The following is a 17,736-nucleotide window of genomic DNA, read 5'->3' on the forward strand; positions in this document are numbered from 1 at the left end:
GTCTGGAGTTACCTGTAAGTACTGTGACAGTTAGAAGACGTCTGTGTGAAGCTAATCTATTTTCAAGAATCCCCCGCAAAGTCCCTCTGTTAAAAAAAAGGCATGTGCAGAAGAGGTTACAATTTGCCAAAGAACACATTAACTGGTCTAAAGAGAAATGGAGGAACATTTTGTGGACTGATGAGAGTAAAATTGTTCTTTTTGGGTCCAAGGGCCACAGGCAGTTTGTGAGACGACCCCCAAACTCTGAATTCAAGCCACAGTACACAGTGAAGACAGTGAAGCATGGAGGTGCAAGCATCATGATATGGGCATGTTTCTCCTACTATGGTGTTGGGCCTATTTTATCGCATACCAGGGATCATGGATCAGTTTGCATATGTTAAAATACTTGAAGAGGTCATGTTGCCCTATGCTGAAGAGGACATGCCCTTGAAATGGTTTGTTTCAACAAGACAATGACCCAAAACACACTAGTAAACGGGCAAAGTCTTGGTTCCAAACCAACAAAATTAATGTTATGGAGTGGCCAGCCCAATCTCCAGACCTTAATCCAATTGAGAACTTGTGGGGTGATATCAAAAATGCTGTTTCTGAAGCAAAACCAAGAAATGTGAATGAATTGTGGAATGTTGTTAAAGAATCATGGAGTGGAATAACAGCTGAGAGGTGCCACAAGTTGGTTGACTCCATGCCACACAGATGTCAAGCAGTTTTAAAAAACTGTGGTCATACAACTAAATATTAGTTTAGTGATTCACAGGATTGCTAAATCCCAGAAAAAAAAATGTTTGTACAAAATAGTTTTGAGTTTGTACAGTCAAAGGTAGACACTGCTATTTTTTTGAACACACCCCTTTCAACTAATTGCCCAATTGCACAGCCTTAAGAGCGTGCATATCATGAATGCTGGGTCTTGTTTGTTTTCTGACAATCTACTGAACCTACTGGTAACTTGTTTGCCACGTAGCAATAAAAATATACTAAAAACCTTGATTATTCTGGTTAGTCACATTGTACTGCTATTATTTTGAACAATACTGTATATGTTAACAACTGAAATAAGTACATTGCATAAGCTTGCATACCACTGAGTATGCCGTTTCCTACATGATCAGTTATTATCATGTTGCTCAAAATGGTATAACAGTATATAGTTTTCTGTGCAATAGTCTTACCCCTCAAAACATCTACTCCTTAGTTCATTGTATAAGCCATTAAATGCAAAATGGTTGATCTAGATGTCATAAACTGTCAAGCATATTTTCTTCACATTAATTTGTGTGTGTGTGTGTGTGTGTGTATACACAACCAAATGTCCCCACAAGGATAATAAAACCTGAACTTTTTGGCCTGCGGTCCACACGAGGGAAAAATATAAAAAACAGTAAATGATGTTTATCTGAAAGTGTAACAAAACAAACAGGTTTTCTGTAAGGGGTAGGGTTAGGGGATAGAAAATATTGTTTGGTCAGTATAAAAGTAGTAGTCTAGGGACAGTCCCCACAATTCAAAGAAACAAACGTGTGTGTGTGTGTGTGTGTCACAGGTGAGGCTTCTGCACCTCCTTCTCCTCAGAACCATCAGAGGGAATGCTCACCAGAGTTTTGACTGTTTCAGTTCAGACTTTAATTCCCATAAGCTCACATACTTGGGACTGATTACACACTCACACCTGCTAGTCATTACCTTCTCTCAATATAAGCACACAACACACACACACACACACACATCCTTGCGAAATCTTAGTCTGCTCAGCTGATCATTTCCGAGCGTTTATTCAATGTGGATTGCTATTTACATTGTGTCCTGGTTTGTTTATTGGACTGTTTATTCTCTGCCCCCTGCTATGATCTTGGCCAGGACCATGTATGATCTCATCTCACCTTTAAGGCTGGTTGTCCTATTGATTCTGTTGTTTAATAACCTACTAATGAATCCTCACTCTCATCGCTCATCATTACAGAGTGTGTGTGTGTTTTGTTTTTTTTGTCAGACCACTAGTAAAAGTTTTACAGTAAATCCTATCCAGTCTCTTTCAATCAATATCCCACATACAGTAATGTGTAAATGTGTACTTTTGAAATGGATACATAGCGTACAGAAGCGCAGCCTTTTGCATTTCAATACAGTAGCTGTCATCCAAACTGTTGCAAAAGTTTACTGCAGGTACAATTTTCCCCAGTCAGTTTGGTGCATTTCTCAGATCAGGAATGAAATTCTCAAAACTTGTTCAACCTGCACATCAGTCACTTGTACACACCATCAAAAGTTTCTCATTCTTTTCAACAAGTTGCGAATGCTTTGCTACATTTATCTGTGGTTTCCAACATTATCAGTTGCTAATGTCATGTTGCTAAAAAGTTATTATATAGTTCTCTGTGCAATAGTCTTACCCCCCAAAACATCTAGGCATTAGTTTACTGTATAAGTAATTAAATGCAAAATCGTTGATGTTGTGGTCAAACTGTCAAAGCATATTTTCTAAACATTTCTACAACTTTTTGTAAATTTGCCATGAATTGTTGAGGTGAATCTGGACTTTCACTAATTTAGAGAAATGTAGATCATGCCAATTATAAACCAGTTCTCTGAAATAGCTCAAAGGTGCATCTCATGAACGTTCAATTGGAAAGCATACAGACAGAGGACAACACAAGAGTTACAAATTCTGACATTCAGTGAACATCCAGGAAATGACTGGATCAACAGCTGAGAGGAGGAATAGGAGTAAGGATGTATGGTGGAAGGGTGCAAAGCCAAAACAGAGCAAAATACAGAAGAGGCCAAGGACATAGGTGCATATCAGAGTAAATAAGGGCCACTGTGGACCATGTTTTTAATCATAGGCTTTACAGTGGCCGAGGTGGGTTTCCTGTAATTTTGTATTTCCACAAAGGGTTTTTTTTCTTCTTCTATTTTTTTTTTTTTACAGTTTTTCTCAGTCGCTTTGATGCATTTCTCAGATCAGAAATTCAACAAATTCAAAACTACTTGTTCAACCTATACATCATCTAGTCACTTGTGCACAGCATAAAAGCAGTTTATATTTATTTTGAAGAAGTTGCAATTGCTTTGGTACATTCATGCAACTTATTATGTACATTTGTATGCCATATCAGTTATTATCATGTTGCTCAAAATGTATTATATAGTTTTCTGTGCAATAGTCTTACCCCCCAAAACATCTTGGCATTAGTTCATCGTATAAGTCATGAGATGCAAAATGGTTGATCTAGATGTCCTAAAAGGTCAAGCATATTTTCTACACATTTCTATTAAAGTTTTTGTAAATTTGCCATGAATTGTGCAGGTGAATCTTGACTTTCACTAATGAAGAGAATGTAGATCAGCTAATGATAAACCAGTTCTCTGAAATTGCCCAAAGGTGCATCTCATGAACCTAAACTGGAAAGCATATAAAGACAGAGGACAACACAAGAGTTACAAATTCTGACAATGGATATTTCCTTCCCATTGGCCTGGCAAATCAACAGTAGCTCTGTGGCCCATGACCCATTTCAACAACTCCTCCTGCTTTTGCTCAAGTTGAAGACATCCTCATTCATGTTTATGAAGTTGTGAGATGGTTCACTTGACTGCAATTCCATGTTGATTGCAAGGGAAGATATTCATTGTGATGTAGATGAGAATCTGTGGACCGACAGAAAGGCATGTCAGGAGGTGCAGTGCAAGTATACAGTGCTGCACGCAAAAGCAAAGTTCTGTCTAAGGGGTGTTTCCTGTGTTTGCCTTTATAATTCAGTATTTTTGCCTTTGTGACCTTTTTCATTTTCTACATATATCACAATGACGTTGTAGGGTGTCAGACCACAAGCAAATTGTAACTGTGAATCCTATTCAGTTTCTTTCAATCAATATACCACATGCAGTAATGTGCAAATTTGTACTTTTGAAATGGATATGTGGAATTCATAAAAATTTTAATACAGTAACTTTCATCCAAACTGTTGCCATAGTTTACATCAGGTACTGTAGTACTAACAGAGTGCACTGCTATATTGACAACAGGACTAAGCATGTTGACTATGTTGTTTGTGAACAATGACACATGGACTGTTCATTCTGATGGCACTGATATGTTTATTGACATAAATACTTACTTTTGAGAGATGATCTTAAGATTTTGAGTAAGTCACAGGCTTTTGCATGTAATCCTTTGTATGGTGATGTTTGTACGAAATGTCTTGAGAAATGCACTAAAACGACAGAAAAACTGTAGTACTGTCGGATGACATCAGTTTCACCACTTACGTTATTTTTGAGAAAGAGGAAGGCAAAAATGAAGAAATGGAAAAAACCTTCCACCCAATAACCTATACATCATCCAAAGTCAGAGATACTATTTTAGATGTGAATCAGCTGCTTTGAGATCTCGCATTTGGAGAAGACTGTTGATTTTACAATTTAAGATTACATCAGAAAGCATTTCTAAGCCCAACCCAACAATTATCAACAATAATAATGATAAATGGTGACTAATAATTATATATTTTTTGTAAAACAAACATATTGTAATTAGTTTTTTCATATGCCATAGCTGTGCATGTCTTTAAATTAGACAAATACAGCCAAGATGAATACTGTACATCTAAATATTCAGTCAAACAATGAATGAATGCATGTGTTAAAAAAACAATTAGGCTAATTAATAAATAAAAATAATAAAAATAACCATCACAACAAATAAATACAAGTCAACAACACCTAAAACAAAGCTTTATTCAAACCCTGTTCTGTTTTTGAAAGTGTACAGATGGTGAACCCACATCCGTCCATCAGGTCCCTCACTGCTGCAGTCAGACTGAATCTGATCATGGATGGAAAAGAGACATCGAGTCCTTGTCTGAGTGCACAGAGAGGATGAGGAAGACCATGATGAAGACCCTGAACCACACAACCTTGAACAAGAGCAGGAAAACATGTGTGGGACAATCTGACTCATCTGTGTCTGCTCTCCATGAGCACCACTACCTGTAAAACATTTACACAGAGTAAAATGCTTTATATCTCATGTTGTCAGCATTCTATTTATTGCTGAATTTAATTTCATATTTTTACAATTGCATGTTACTTTGCTATAGCTTCATTACTTCTGTGGTGTAGTGAACTGGTCAGCAGAAGATTGCTGGATCAATCTCCGCAGTCGTCTCCACCGGAGTGTCTTTACTCCAGGTGGCTCCAGAGGTTTTTTTCTTAGGTACTATTAGAATATTAATGCATGCATATATTTCATAAAGTTTCTATTTGGGGCTTTAAAGGGTTAGTTCATCTTAAAATATAAATTCAGTCATTAATTACTTGCCTCCATTCTGTTCACCCTTGTGTGTGTGTGTGTGTGTTTTTTTCTGAACACAAAAGTTCAGAAAAACATTTTTTCATACAAAATAAAGAAATTAACAATGTACTCTAGGGGTCTATTTTTATTATTGATATAATAAAATAGTCTTTTAGACCGAAAGAATAAGTAGCACTGGCAGAATCAAATATTTATGAGCCAAGGTCAGACCAAAATTGCTTGGATATGGGGCAATCATAAAACAAATGAGCAAATGTTTCTTCTGATTGCTTAAACACCCTCGTCACTGCTCTCCTTCACGTTCGATGATGATGATAATCCTTTCATGTGACATCCTGGGATTGAAAAGTGTCCATCGATGGACACTGCAAAATCTGGGCTGAAGCAGTAGGACATCCAGGGATTTCTCGTCTACTGTTTTATGAATACTGCGGTTTTCGAACATACTTTTTTCTTCACATACTCTATATAGTAGGTGAGTAGGCATATTAGAACGCAATCGAATTAGAACCAAATCTCGGCTCATTTATGAACACAAAAGATTCAAACATACTCATTCGCTCGCCTACTGGTTTTTCCATACTATATAGTAGGGAAGTATGCCATTTTGGACGTAGCCAGAGTGATGAAGCCAATCAGCAGATATGGGGATTGTTGGGAGGCCATGATGTTCAGAAGTCAATGGGCGATTTTGGCCAAGATGCCGCGGTCACACCTCAACTCTTTTCAAAAGACATCCTGGGATTTTTAATGACCACATAGAGTCCTCAATAGGACCTCAGTTTAACGTCTCATCTGAAGGATGGTGCTTGCTGACAGTATAGTGTCCCCATCACTACACTGGGGCGCTAGGACCCACACAGACCACAGGGTGAGCACCCTCTGCTGGCCTCACTGGCACTTCTTCCAGAAGCAACCTAGTTTTCCCAGGAGGTCTCCCATCCAGGTACTGACCAGGCTCAGTCTTGGGCTGCAGGGTGACATGGCTGAATAAAGACTGAGTTTTTGCAAGCTTAGTGAAACCCATGTTGAAACCATGATATAGTTTGTTTATAGCCAGTGTCTTGCTATTCACTTCTTGTTTTTAATATTCAAATATGAAAATTGTAATATTTAATATACATGTACTGCTCTGTAATAGACCTCTGAATATAGTCACTGTAAAGTCAGAAGAAGTATTCCAGAGATCTGTGTAATAATTCATTTTCAATTCATAAACTTTTCAGGTATGCTGACAATATCAAATTAAATATTTGAAAAGATATGGAAGAGTTCTCACTAGTGCTGTCAGATCCGGATCAACTATTGACACATCCTTTGAGAGTTTGTGCTATTCCCATTAAAGTCTACATGTCATACATCTGCCTCATAGTATCAACACATTTGTTTGTGTAGGCGATGAAGTGTCAGTGAAACTGGTTCATTGAGTCAGCAATGACAAACTGTAATCACATATAAGGGTATAGGGCTATTATAGAGCATATTTTTTTGTGTCTGTGCATGAAGGAACATGTTTGTCTATTCATGAAACTCATGCAAAGGAATGTGAAAGGAAAGTTGTTCTCACAAGTTCTCACATTTGCTTTGTATGTGACTCTGTTTAAATGTGATTGTGATTGTCATTAGGGTGTTTTGCTTTTTTTTAAATTAATCATAATTGCAATGCTCTCTTTGCAGGTCTTCCAGACAGTTCTATCAAACCTTTACAATTAAAAGGACGTGGCAGCAAGATTCATTTTTAATGAGCCGAAAAGAATACACGTTACACCTCTGTTTATCAATTTGCACTGGCTTCCAATAGCTGCTCGCATGAAATTCAAGGCATTGATGTTTGCCTACAAAACTACCACTGGCTCTGCACCCATTTACCTAAATTTGTTAATTCAGACTTATGTGCCCTCTAGAAGCTTGCGTTCTGCAAGTGAACGTCGCTTGATTATGCCATCCCAAAGAAGCACAAAGTCACTTTAATGGACTTTTAAATTAAATGTTTGCTCCTGGTGGAATGACCTCCCCAACTCAATCCGAGCAGCTGAGTCCTTAGCCATCTTCAAGAATCAGCTTAAAACACATCTCTTCCATCTTTATTTGACATCTCTAACGTTAACTAACTTTAGCACTCACTATTCTAATTCTATTCTTTAAAAAAAAAACTACCTTTCTAATCTTTTATATTCTATCTATTTTCTTTTTTATTTATTATACAATTATTAAAAAAAAAGATGTCTAACACTAGCTTGGTCTATTCTTTTTCTATTCTGTCTGTTTTATTTTTATTTATTATATTATTTAAAAGCCTTTGCTAGGTGTACTGCGTGTAAGCTAACTGAGACTTGTTGTACCACTTCTATATCATTGCTCTCTTGTTGTTTTTGATTGCTTGCAATGTCCTTTAGATAAAAGCGTCTGCTAAATAACTAATGTAATGTAATGTAAATTGCAACAGAAGCATTTTCTGTGTTTGTGCTAGTGCTGAAAAACCGGTGTTATGAGTCGTTGATCAAAAGTGCACAGGGAAATGAATTCCTGGTGATGGCCCTGGCCACAGGTGTAACTTTATAGTTACACAGGATCTTGGCTCAGACACGTTTTTTCTTTTTCTTTTCTTTTTTTTTCTGGTACTCTGTGAACCGTGATTCTTGAAACACAAGTGTGTCATTATTCCTTTTTCCTTGAACATTTTCACTGCCTAAAAGGGATAGGTCACCCCTAAATGAAATCCTGTCAACACTTATTCATACTCATGCCATAAAAAATGTATAGAACTTTCTCTCTCGCTGAACATGAACAAAGATTTTTAGAGAAAGCTCTCTCTGTGAGTTCCTGTAATGCAAGTGCACTGGACCTTCAAAAACCATGCAAAATGAACATGCCGGCAATCCATATGACAATAAGTGAGTATAAGAAAAATAGGTAACTCTTAACTTTATGTATGATGCATTATAAAGGGTTACTAAAGGGTAATGCATTGTAATTATTCATAATGTGCATTGTAATACATTATATCTGGTTGTAAACTAGTATAACTAATATAATATGTATATACTAACATACTGTAAGATAAAATGCATTGTGTAACAATGCAGTGATAAGTGCTATAATGTATTAATTGTGGTTACAATTATTCATGAGACTGTACAATGCATGCATTATAAGGTGCATTACAAGGCATAATTAATGCATAAAAAATAATTTTATAATGCATTATATATAAAGACTTTAAGTAAAATGTTACTGAAAAATATAATACTTTAGAATTAATAAAATAAATCTAATCTAATCTAATCTAAAATATAATATAATATAATATAATATAATATAATATAATATAATATAATATAATATAATATAATATCCAGCCAACAGTTGTACACTTGACTTCAGAGAGTTAGATCAATAACTTTTGTGTTCAGTTTTGGTTTTAGCATGCTTATGTTTTATTTGGACTGGGATAGATTATTTTTCAAAAAATCTTTGTTTGTGTTCATCAGAAGAAAGAAAGTCAGATATATCTGGTACAGCATAAAGATGACTAAAAGATACTTTTCCTTTTTGGGAAATGTGAAGGGTGTGTTAATAAAAACAATAATGTCCAAAAATACCTGAATTCTTCTTGCCTTGAATTCCTGAGTTGTCTCTCCCTCCGTCTCATATAGTGCACTTGGAAGTCATCTGCCTCAGTGGATTTTATCTTGTTTTAAATGGATGATTTTATTGTTTCCACTGAACAAAACCCATACACAACTGGACACATTTTTAATGTCAAGTTAAATAAATTCACTTAAATATGGTTATGAATATTAACCCTTTCACTGATATGTGGTGTTCACAAAAATATAATGTATGTTTTTTTTTCTTTTTGTCAGTTTGAGCATGTTCTTTCTTGTCGTTTATGCAAAAATGCCATCCACCCACAGTATATTGTTGAAGTTCTGAAAAGCACATAGAACATTCCTTTTACAGCTTAGAATTACACCAATCAGTTTTAATGCTCCATCTGTGCTGAACAGAAGAGTAGGAGTGGCTGGAGAAGAAGTTCACTTGAGGCCACACAATCACATGCACATGTTCAAGAACAAAGAGCTTCTTCACTGATTTGTAACACTGCAGGGATGCTACTCTCTTTCATCTAGAAAAGATATGTTTAAGCCAAAACACTTTATTTTGATAGTCCAAGACAATCAGTTAAAGGAATAGTTCCATTAAAAAATGAAAATTCTGTTATCATTTACTAACCCTCATGTTGTTTTAAACCTGTATGTTTTTTACATATGTTGAACAAAAACGAAAATATTTTGAAGAATGCTGGTAATTTAAAAAGTATATTTTCCCCTACTATGGAAATCAATGGCGGGAAACATCTTTGATTACCTGCATTGGACTACTGCTTTATGTTTTAGAAAAATTCAATAAGGATAAATTCCTTCAACAGAGTACTAGTTTTAGACCATTCTTAAATTGAACATTTTCAGGTTACTGTAATTTAAAATACCCAAATAACTATGTCATCCTGTAAAATTACCACAGTACAAATTGTCTCATTAGAGATTTAGCTCTATTGGTTATTTCATGGTATGTAAATATATCTGCTTACCACAGAACTATTTGTAAGTTATATACTCCAAAGAGTGAACAAACATTGATGGCTGAGAAAATTAAAAGTGGGATGTGCTAGAGTTAAGCACAATCACCAACGAAAAACTCAATGCAGTGCTCATGTGCTATGACATAAAACCAAAGCACACTCTGCCTCTCAGACAGCATGTAATCATGAATTAAAGGGACAGAAGCTTAATTTAACTGCTGTGTCATTAATGTTAATCCAGTAATAAAAGACAAAGTAGAAAATCAGTCACTACTACTACTGAATTACTTTTGGATCTTTAATAAGAATCAGTTCATAATTGATTGATACAGTATAAGTGCACTATTTTAGTTATGCACTTATTCAGTTTCTGTAGTATTCTTATTTTATGTTGAATAAACTGTATTTTTATTTAATTAGAATTTATGTTCTGTTCTGCTTGTAATCTGCTTGTTTGTTCTCAGTTTTTTTCTGTTCTGTCTTTGTTCACAAAAAATTAAATAAAATAGCTATAGCTATAGGTGTGTGTGTGTGTGTGTGTGTGTGTGTGCACAAAACCAGTCTTAAGTTGCTGGGGTATATTTGTAGCATTAGCAAAAAATACATTGTATGGGTTAAAATTATTATTTTTATGATATGCCAAAATTCATTATGATATCAATTGAAGAACATGTTCCATGATGATATTATGTAAATTTCCTACTGTAAATAATATGTTAAAACTTAATTTTTGATTAGTAATATGTATTTCTAAGAACTTAATTTTGACAACTTTAAAGGTGATTTTCTCAATATGTAGATTTTTTTGCATGTTACTATATTGTGAATTACATTTTCTCATACCATAAAATAAGATTATGGTCACATCGCTCACCACTTATATTACACATTTATTATAAAGGCCTGTTTTTTTCTAATCATCACTGATCCAGCCATTGCTAATTTACATTCGGCCGATGCTACATGGCATTTATTTCCATCCCTTGGAATTAAACCCCTCGACCTTGACTGTGCTTTGTCTAACTCTTCTGTTTTGAGCTGAAGGAATGCTGTAGTCTCAGACAGCTGTGGTATCAAGGGTGTAATCGTTTTCATGCACTACAAGAGTGGAAAAAAGGCAAGTAAGAATGAAAAGATCTAATTCAGGCTTTCATTATTGGATAAGAAACACACACAGCAACAAACCACACATTACTTGTTACTGTAGTTAAAAGTTAGCAGGGGCAATATAATGATCTGTGTATGTTTTTTATACTGTGTAATCATTTGAATTTATTTTTATACCTTTAGCTAGAAATATTATTCAAAGTGACATATAAATGTGTATAATACAAGCAAAATAAATCCTTTTGTTTGATATTGGTTTACATCAGTGTTGTAGTCGAGACCAGCTCATTCGAGTCCGAGTCAAGACCGAGTTCAGAAAGGGTCGAGTCCGAGTCAAGACCGAGACCAGAGAGATTGGGTCTGAGACAAGACCTAAAGAAATCTTCAAGAGTATGTCAATGTTTGGTGGAAACAATAAAGGTTAAAAGGGCCACATAGTATGTGGTGTAAAGGTAATTTTATTAATATATGAAGTGTTACTTGTCAATATTAAGTGCTCATTTTTTTCACATAACATCGTTGTACCACTATACACATCCATATAACCTTTCTAGTACACATAATATTACTGTACGACTCTATATTGTAATTCTACATAACACTTCTAGTACAAGTAACATTACTGTACCACTATACCTGTAAATGTTCAACTGTAACAGCTTTTACATAACTTTTAACCTTGAAGCTTAGCTAATAACTGCTAATATCCTTACAATGTATTGGATTATGTGCACTTTAGATGTTGTGAAGATTAGAGATGGGCATAATTACTTTTCAAAAAAATAAGTGAGGAGACCATCCAGCTACCCAACCAAGCACGATGTGGTCTCATGATCAATCCACCCCAACTAAAAACTCTCTCTACTGGCGCAGAGGAAGCGGGGACTGACAACAGTTACTATTTTATCACTTTCTGTAACAGCAACGGATAATCTAATGCTAATTTCCCTGGATGGTGCGTTTTAATGCAGGGTAAAATACACACTATTTTTTTTTTGTTACGGAGGGCATACACACAAGAGCCGAGTGACTGTCCAGGAAAATTTCATCCAAAAGTGTGTATGTGCCAGGGGAAGAAAGCTGGATCAAATGCCATATAAGTTCAATGCATTCTGTCAGACATTGTTTTTGAGGGGGAGATGTTTAGTGTTGAGACAGTCAGTCTGTGTCTGTATTCATTATATAATTTAACTAAACAATATTTGTTTGTTTTTCTGTGACCATTTTGTCCTACTTTGTAAAAATAACACAGTTGAGAGAAATAATGTAGCAATGTGGCTTTCTGGAAAGCGGGATCACTACAGGCGGATGGCAGGGGGGTAACTTAAGGCCGGTGACACACTGGCTGCGTGGCGTCTCTGCTGCGTGCCAGAAACGTGGTGGTTGCTTCGCGTTTTCTGTGTCTTTACACACCAGAAGCGTGCCTGCACGCGGCGCTTGGCACGCTGCTGCGGCTGTAGGTGACATAGAGGGAGGCCGCCAAAAAACCAGGCTCTTGTCTTCATGACAACAATATCAAATGTATTTTTTTTTTTTTACACACCTACTGATAAGACACCATCAACAGTATTGACGGCAAAATAGAGTATGTTTGACAGGTGCAATATTTGAAAATCGATCATTATTAATTTATTTTTAAAATTACATTTATATCTGAATTTATGTCAACATATAGACTTTCAAATATCAAAATGTCATGAATTAATATGTATTTGTGTACAAAATGACATATAAACATATTTTCCTAGTATATTTTGCCTGGAAACACTTCCAACATGCACGCGTGTCGCGTGAAAAATAGGCGTCGGTTCTATTTCTAGCATGCACGGGTTTTCCGCGCGTCTCACGCAGGCAGTCTGACTCTGCAAGATCTAACCTGTTAACATGGGAGCCGAATTAAAAACAGACACGCCACGCAGCTGAGGCGCTTGCGCCACACATCCAGTGTGTTGCTGGCCTAACGTCTCACGTCAAAAGAAAATCACCAGTCATTGGATGTGTCAATCATACATCAATTTAAATAAACATTAACATACAGTAATAATCATGAAATATTTTGATTGGGACTCGAGTGGACTCGGGCATAAGTCCGATTCCTAATATGTTCGAGTCCGAGTCAATACCGAGTCAAAATGCACACGAGTCCATGACAAGACCGAGACCATTAAAATACGGTCTCGAGACCGAGTCCAAGACCGAGTCCGAGTCTCGAGTACTCAACACTGGTTTACATTGGAGACAAGTCCCTAGAAACTGGTCAGAACTGTCCCCACAATTAACACAACATACACAAAAACTCCTATGAGCGACACATTCACATATAAATAACACAGCAAGGCAACCAAAGGCAATAGCAAAGCCAGTAGAGTACACGGCATAGCAGAAAGACAAAACATTATTATATTACAGTCATATATCATTATACTTTATATTAATTATATATTTTATTACACTCATGGAGCTTTGCCAAAGATGACAGAGAATGTAAGGAATAATTGACAACTTAAATTACAGAAAAATTCTGTCACACAACTGACCTAATTTAATGTAATTAAATTAATTAAAATAAGTAATTATATATCGTGACTAGCATCTGCCGAATGTAAATTAGCAATGGCTGGATCAGTGATGATTTGAAAAAAACAGGCCTTTAAAATAAATTTGTAATATTAGTGGTTAGAGATGTGAGCGATGTGACCAAAATTGTATTTTATGGTATGGGAAAATTTATTTCACGATATAGTTACGATACTTCAGAATTACATTTTGGTTAATAACTAAAATACAATTTCTGTCATAATTTCTTCAAGTTAAATCAGACTTTTATTTGGACAGGACGTTGGGATAGTTTTAGAAGACACTACAGTTGTTTGTGCTAGTACATGTGCACGGCTAGTTAAGTTTATTCTTTAAAAACACACGATTACTTTGCTGTAAGTGTTCTTTGAAATACTTAGGTATGAAATACTCCCTGCTCAGGAGAGGGCTTATTTCATGTAAACAGGATTAGATTACATCTTTTAAGCAGAATTGATATTCAAGATCTGTCCACTCCTACCACTATTTTATTACTAGAGTATCTTACTGATCCAGGAACAGTAATTTAAAATAATAATAATTAAACAATTTATTTAAAGATAATATAATAATTTTGTGTAGTCTTTCTATAGACAGCCAGTTTTACTCACTGAAAGATTTATTCATCATTAAAATAATTATTTCATAATTATACTAGAGTCTTACACACAGATAATGTAGAGTCGTGCATTAATTTGAGTGATGACAGCTTTTATGGGAGTGCTTGATAAAGTGCAGGAGATGAAGATAACATGATCTCTTGACTATGATATTGTAATATAATCAAAGGGGTATAGAAAAGTTTATGAAAGAGTCACTCCATAATACAATAACTAAATATAGAAATATGTATAGTATTTTTATGTTGCATTAATCAGTATTTAGCACACCTTCCTAAGGAAAGTATATGGACCTGAAGATATTGCAATTACTGAATTATATTTAGACAGATTAAAGAAGTTCCACAAACAAAATACTTGCTCTTGTAAGTATTGCTCAACAGCAGTTGCGTTCAAAGAACTGAATTAGCCAGATCCTGAAAAGTGCAATTTGGATTTGACATTTCATCTCAGATATAATAAGGGACGTATGAAGAATGGGCCCCAGTTCTCTATCCAACTTGTTTTTCCCCATATGAGTGGGGACAGCCATTTCTAAAATAAATTTATACAGTCAAATTTATATAGTCAATAGTCATTATTTTTGTTTTCTTTGCGCACAAAATATAATTTTAGCTTCATAACATTACGGTTGAAGAACATATATAGATTTAAAAAAATTAAAAAAAAAGATCTCATTTTGCGCACAAAATATAATTTTAGCTTCATAACATTACGGTTGAAGAACATATATAGATTAAAAAAAATTAAAAAAAAAGATCTCACCACAGTGTTAATTTGTCTGTCCAACTTTGAATCACTATCCAGAACAAATCCCCAATTTTTTTTTACATTAGAATGCTATTTCATGCATGCTGAGTTTTTTTTACACTGTTTCAAAAATTAAGTTGTATGTTTGAATTTCCGGTTTGTCAAAAGTTGGGTCCTAAGGGCACTTCTCCCGGAAGAGCGCGCGCTCCCGTATAGCAGAGCACTGAGAGCACAACAGACTTCACTGATCAGAGCGAGAGCGTCGCGAAATGTCACAAAAGGAGTGTGTTTTTGGTTGCCAGGGCAAGACAACCCTGCACAGATTCCAAAAAAAAAAACAGCATTAAGGGACCAGTGGATGGAGTTTATTTTTACAGAGCATCAACGGAGTTGTGCAAGTGTTTTTGTTTTTCCCTGCTTTTCGAAGATGCTTGTTTTACAAACAAGGCCCAGTTTGACGCCGGATTTGCACATCGTTTATTTCTTAAGGATGATGCAGTCCCAACGAAAAAGGGTCACGATCGTGTGTTGGAACCGGTGAGTAAAACTGCTTCAAATATCTCTGTGTTGTTAACTTAGCTATCAGCGCGTAAGCACATCAAGTAAACAACATGCGATGTTGTCATCAAGCTGCACTTTCCACATGTACAGCTTAAAAAAATAAATAAAAAAAAAGACGACATAAAGTGGAACTTAGTAATTTTTGCAAAACCGCTAAGCAAATATATACAGTTTCAGTACATACCACATAGAGACGTCGTTGCTGATGCTGCTCTTATCAAATTTCAGCCTCTGGATCATAAATATACGCTGAATCTGACTGTTAGCCATGGTTTGTTTTAGATGTTTTTTTCCTCACGGTAATGTCACAGCTTCCAAACGCTCTCAAAAGCCTACTCGCGCTTGTGATTCCTTAGCTCCGCCCACACGCCACGCCTCCAGGCGCTCATGTTTTTCCGGGAAAAATCGGTACAGACTATCTTTCTCTTATGAATATAATAAAACTAAAGACTTTTTGGAGTTATGAAGGATGCAGTACTACTCTATAGGTACTCAAGATTAACAGGAGATTGAGTGAAAACGAGCATTTCACCCCCCCCCCCCCCCCCCCCTTTAATAAAACCAGTCAAAGAAGTTGCATATAAGCACTGCAACACATTATGCTTTCAATGGCCAAACACAATAACATCGGTTTATTTTCATTAAGCTTTAAACAATTTGCAGCAATCCAATTGTTAAAATCGTGTAACCAAGCTAATAAAGTGTCAAGTGAATTTGAATTTAATTCACTCACGGGCAAATAAATCTTCATATCATCAGCGTAACAATGGAAAGACACTTTATATTTTAAAGAAAGCCCCCAATGGTAGCATTTAAAGGGAGAAAATAATTGGATCAAGAATTGAACCTTGTGGGACTCCTCAAGGCAGATGTAATCTTGAAGAATTACAGCCCCCAATATTAACAGAAAAAATCTGTAGCCTATGTGAGATAAGATTTAAACCATTTGAGAACATTACCTATTAAACCAACCCAGTGATCTAAGCAGTTGATTAACATCTCATGGTCCACCATATCAAACACTTCACTAATGTCTAAACAGAATTAAAATAACATTATCGCCATTATCAAAGTGAAACAAAGATGTAATTTAACACTTTGACCAACACTTTCACAGTGCTGTCACAGGACTTAAAGCCAGACTGTAATGGCTGACTAATTGAATTTACATTGATATGTGCTTGAAGCTTCTAAATACCACTTTTTCTAAGACCTTGGGTAAATTTTAGATTGGCCTAAAATAATGGAAGAACTGTAGCATACTTCAAATCTGCTGGACAGGTGGCAATTGTTATTAAGGTTCAGTCCCTACAGTATAGCAACAATCTGATTAAAAAGATAAGGTGACATCACCTTTAGATGAAGAAGGCTTTAGATGTACAATATCTACCAAAACTGGAAGGGTAATGAAATCAAATTCTCTCCATTATGTGCTCCAAGTGCTACTACTTGGGCAGTGAGAGGGCATGAGACAGACCCTGAAAGTCTGTCACATGCCAAATGTGTTGATTTGTACACAAGTCATTCCAAAGGGAACAAACTTGGAAGGTGGTGGCTTAGGTGGTAGGTGAATCTGGTGTCTGTTGTGCAACAATTCTATTGCGTTTGTGTACTCTGTTTGTCACTGGGATACAGTAGTGATTTATTTAATTAATTAATTAATGTTATTGGCTGTTTTCACTATGACTGCTTCAGCAGTCAGCACCAAGCTTCAGACACACCTCGCATCTAGTGTCAAGGGCGGCGCCCCCTTCATCCATGCAGAAATCAAGTAGGGGAGACCGGGGATGGTTGTAACACTTTTTTCTTCAACGCCTAAAATTACCTTTTTCTTTTGGCTACAAGTCTAAAACTTCTAGGCAAAGTACCCACATGTTTATACTACAAATGGCAACAATTTAAATGTATTCAACTATATCACAGACTTTGTGAGATGATGACAAATACAAGGTGGTCCTTTGTTACAACCTACCCCACTACTGGGGTAGGTTGTAACACATACTGGGGTAAGTTGTAACAGGTAGACAAAATATACAAAAACTAAGGGTACTCCAAGTGATTTGACACAAAAACAGTTTTATTTTAAATGAATGACTGCAACAATAAATATGTGTGAATATGGGGAGTGTATGAGCACATTGTGTGTTTTTGTGCATGTGTGCCTTTGTGTGTGTGCATGTCTGTACGTGCACATTCATGTGTGTGTGTGTGTGTGT

The sequence above is a fragment of the Carassius auratus genome, chromosome 30 (assembly GCF_003368295.1).
Source record: "Carassius auratus strain Wakin chromosome 30, ASM336829v1, whole genome shotgun sequence".
NCBI classification, from domain to species: Eukaryota; Metazoa; Chordata; class Actinopteri; order Cypriniformes; family Cyprinidae; genus Carassius; species Carassius auratus.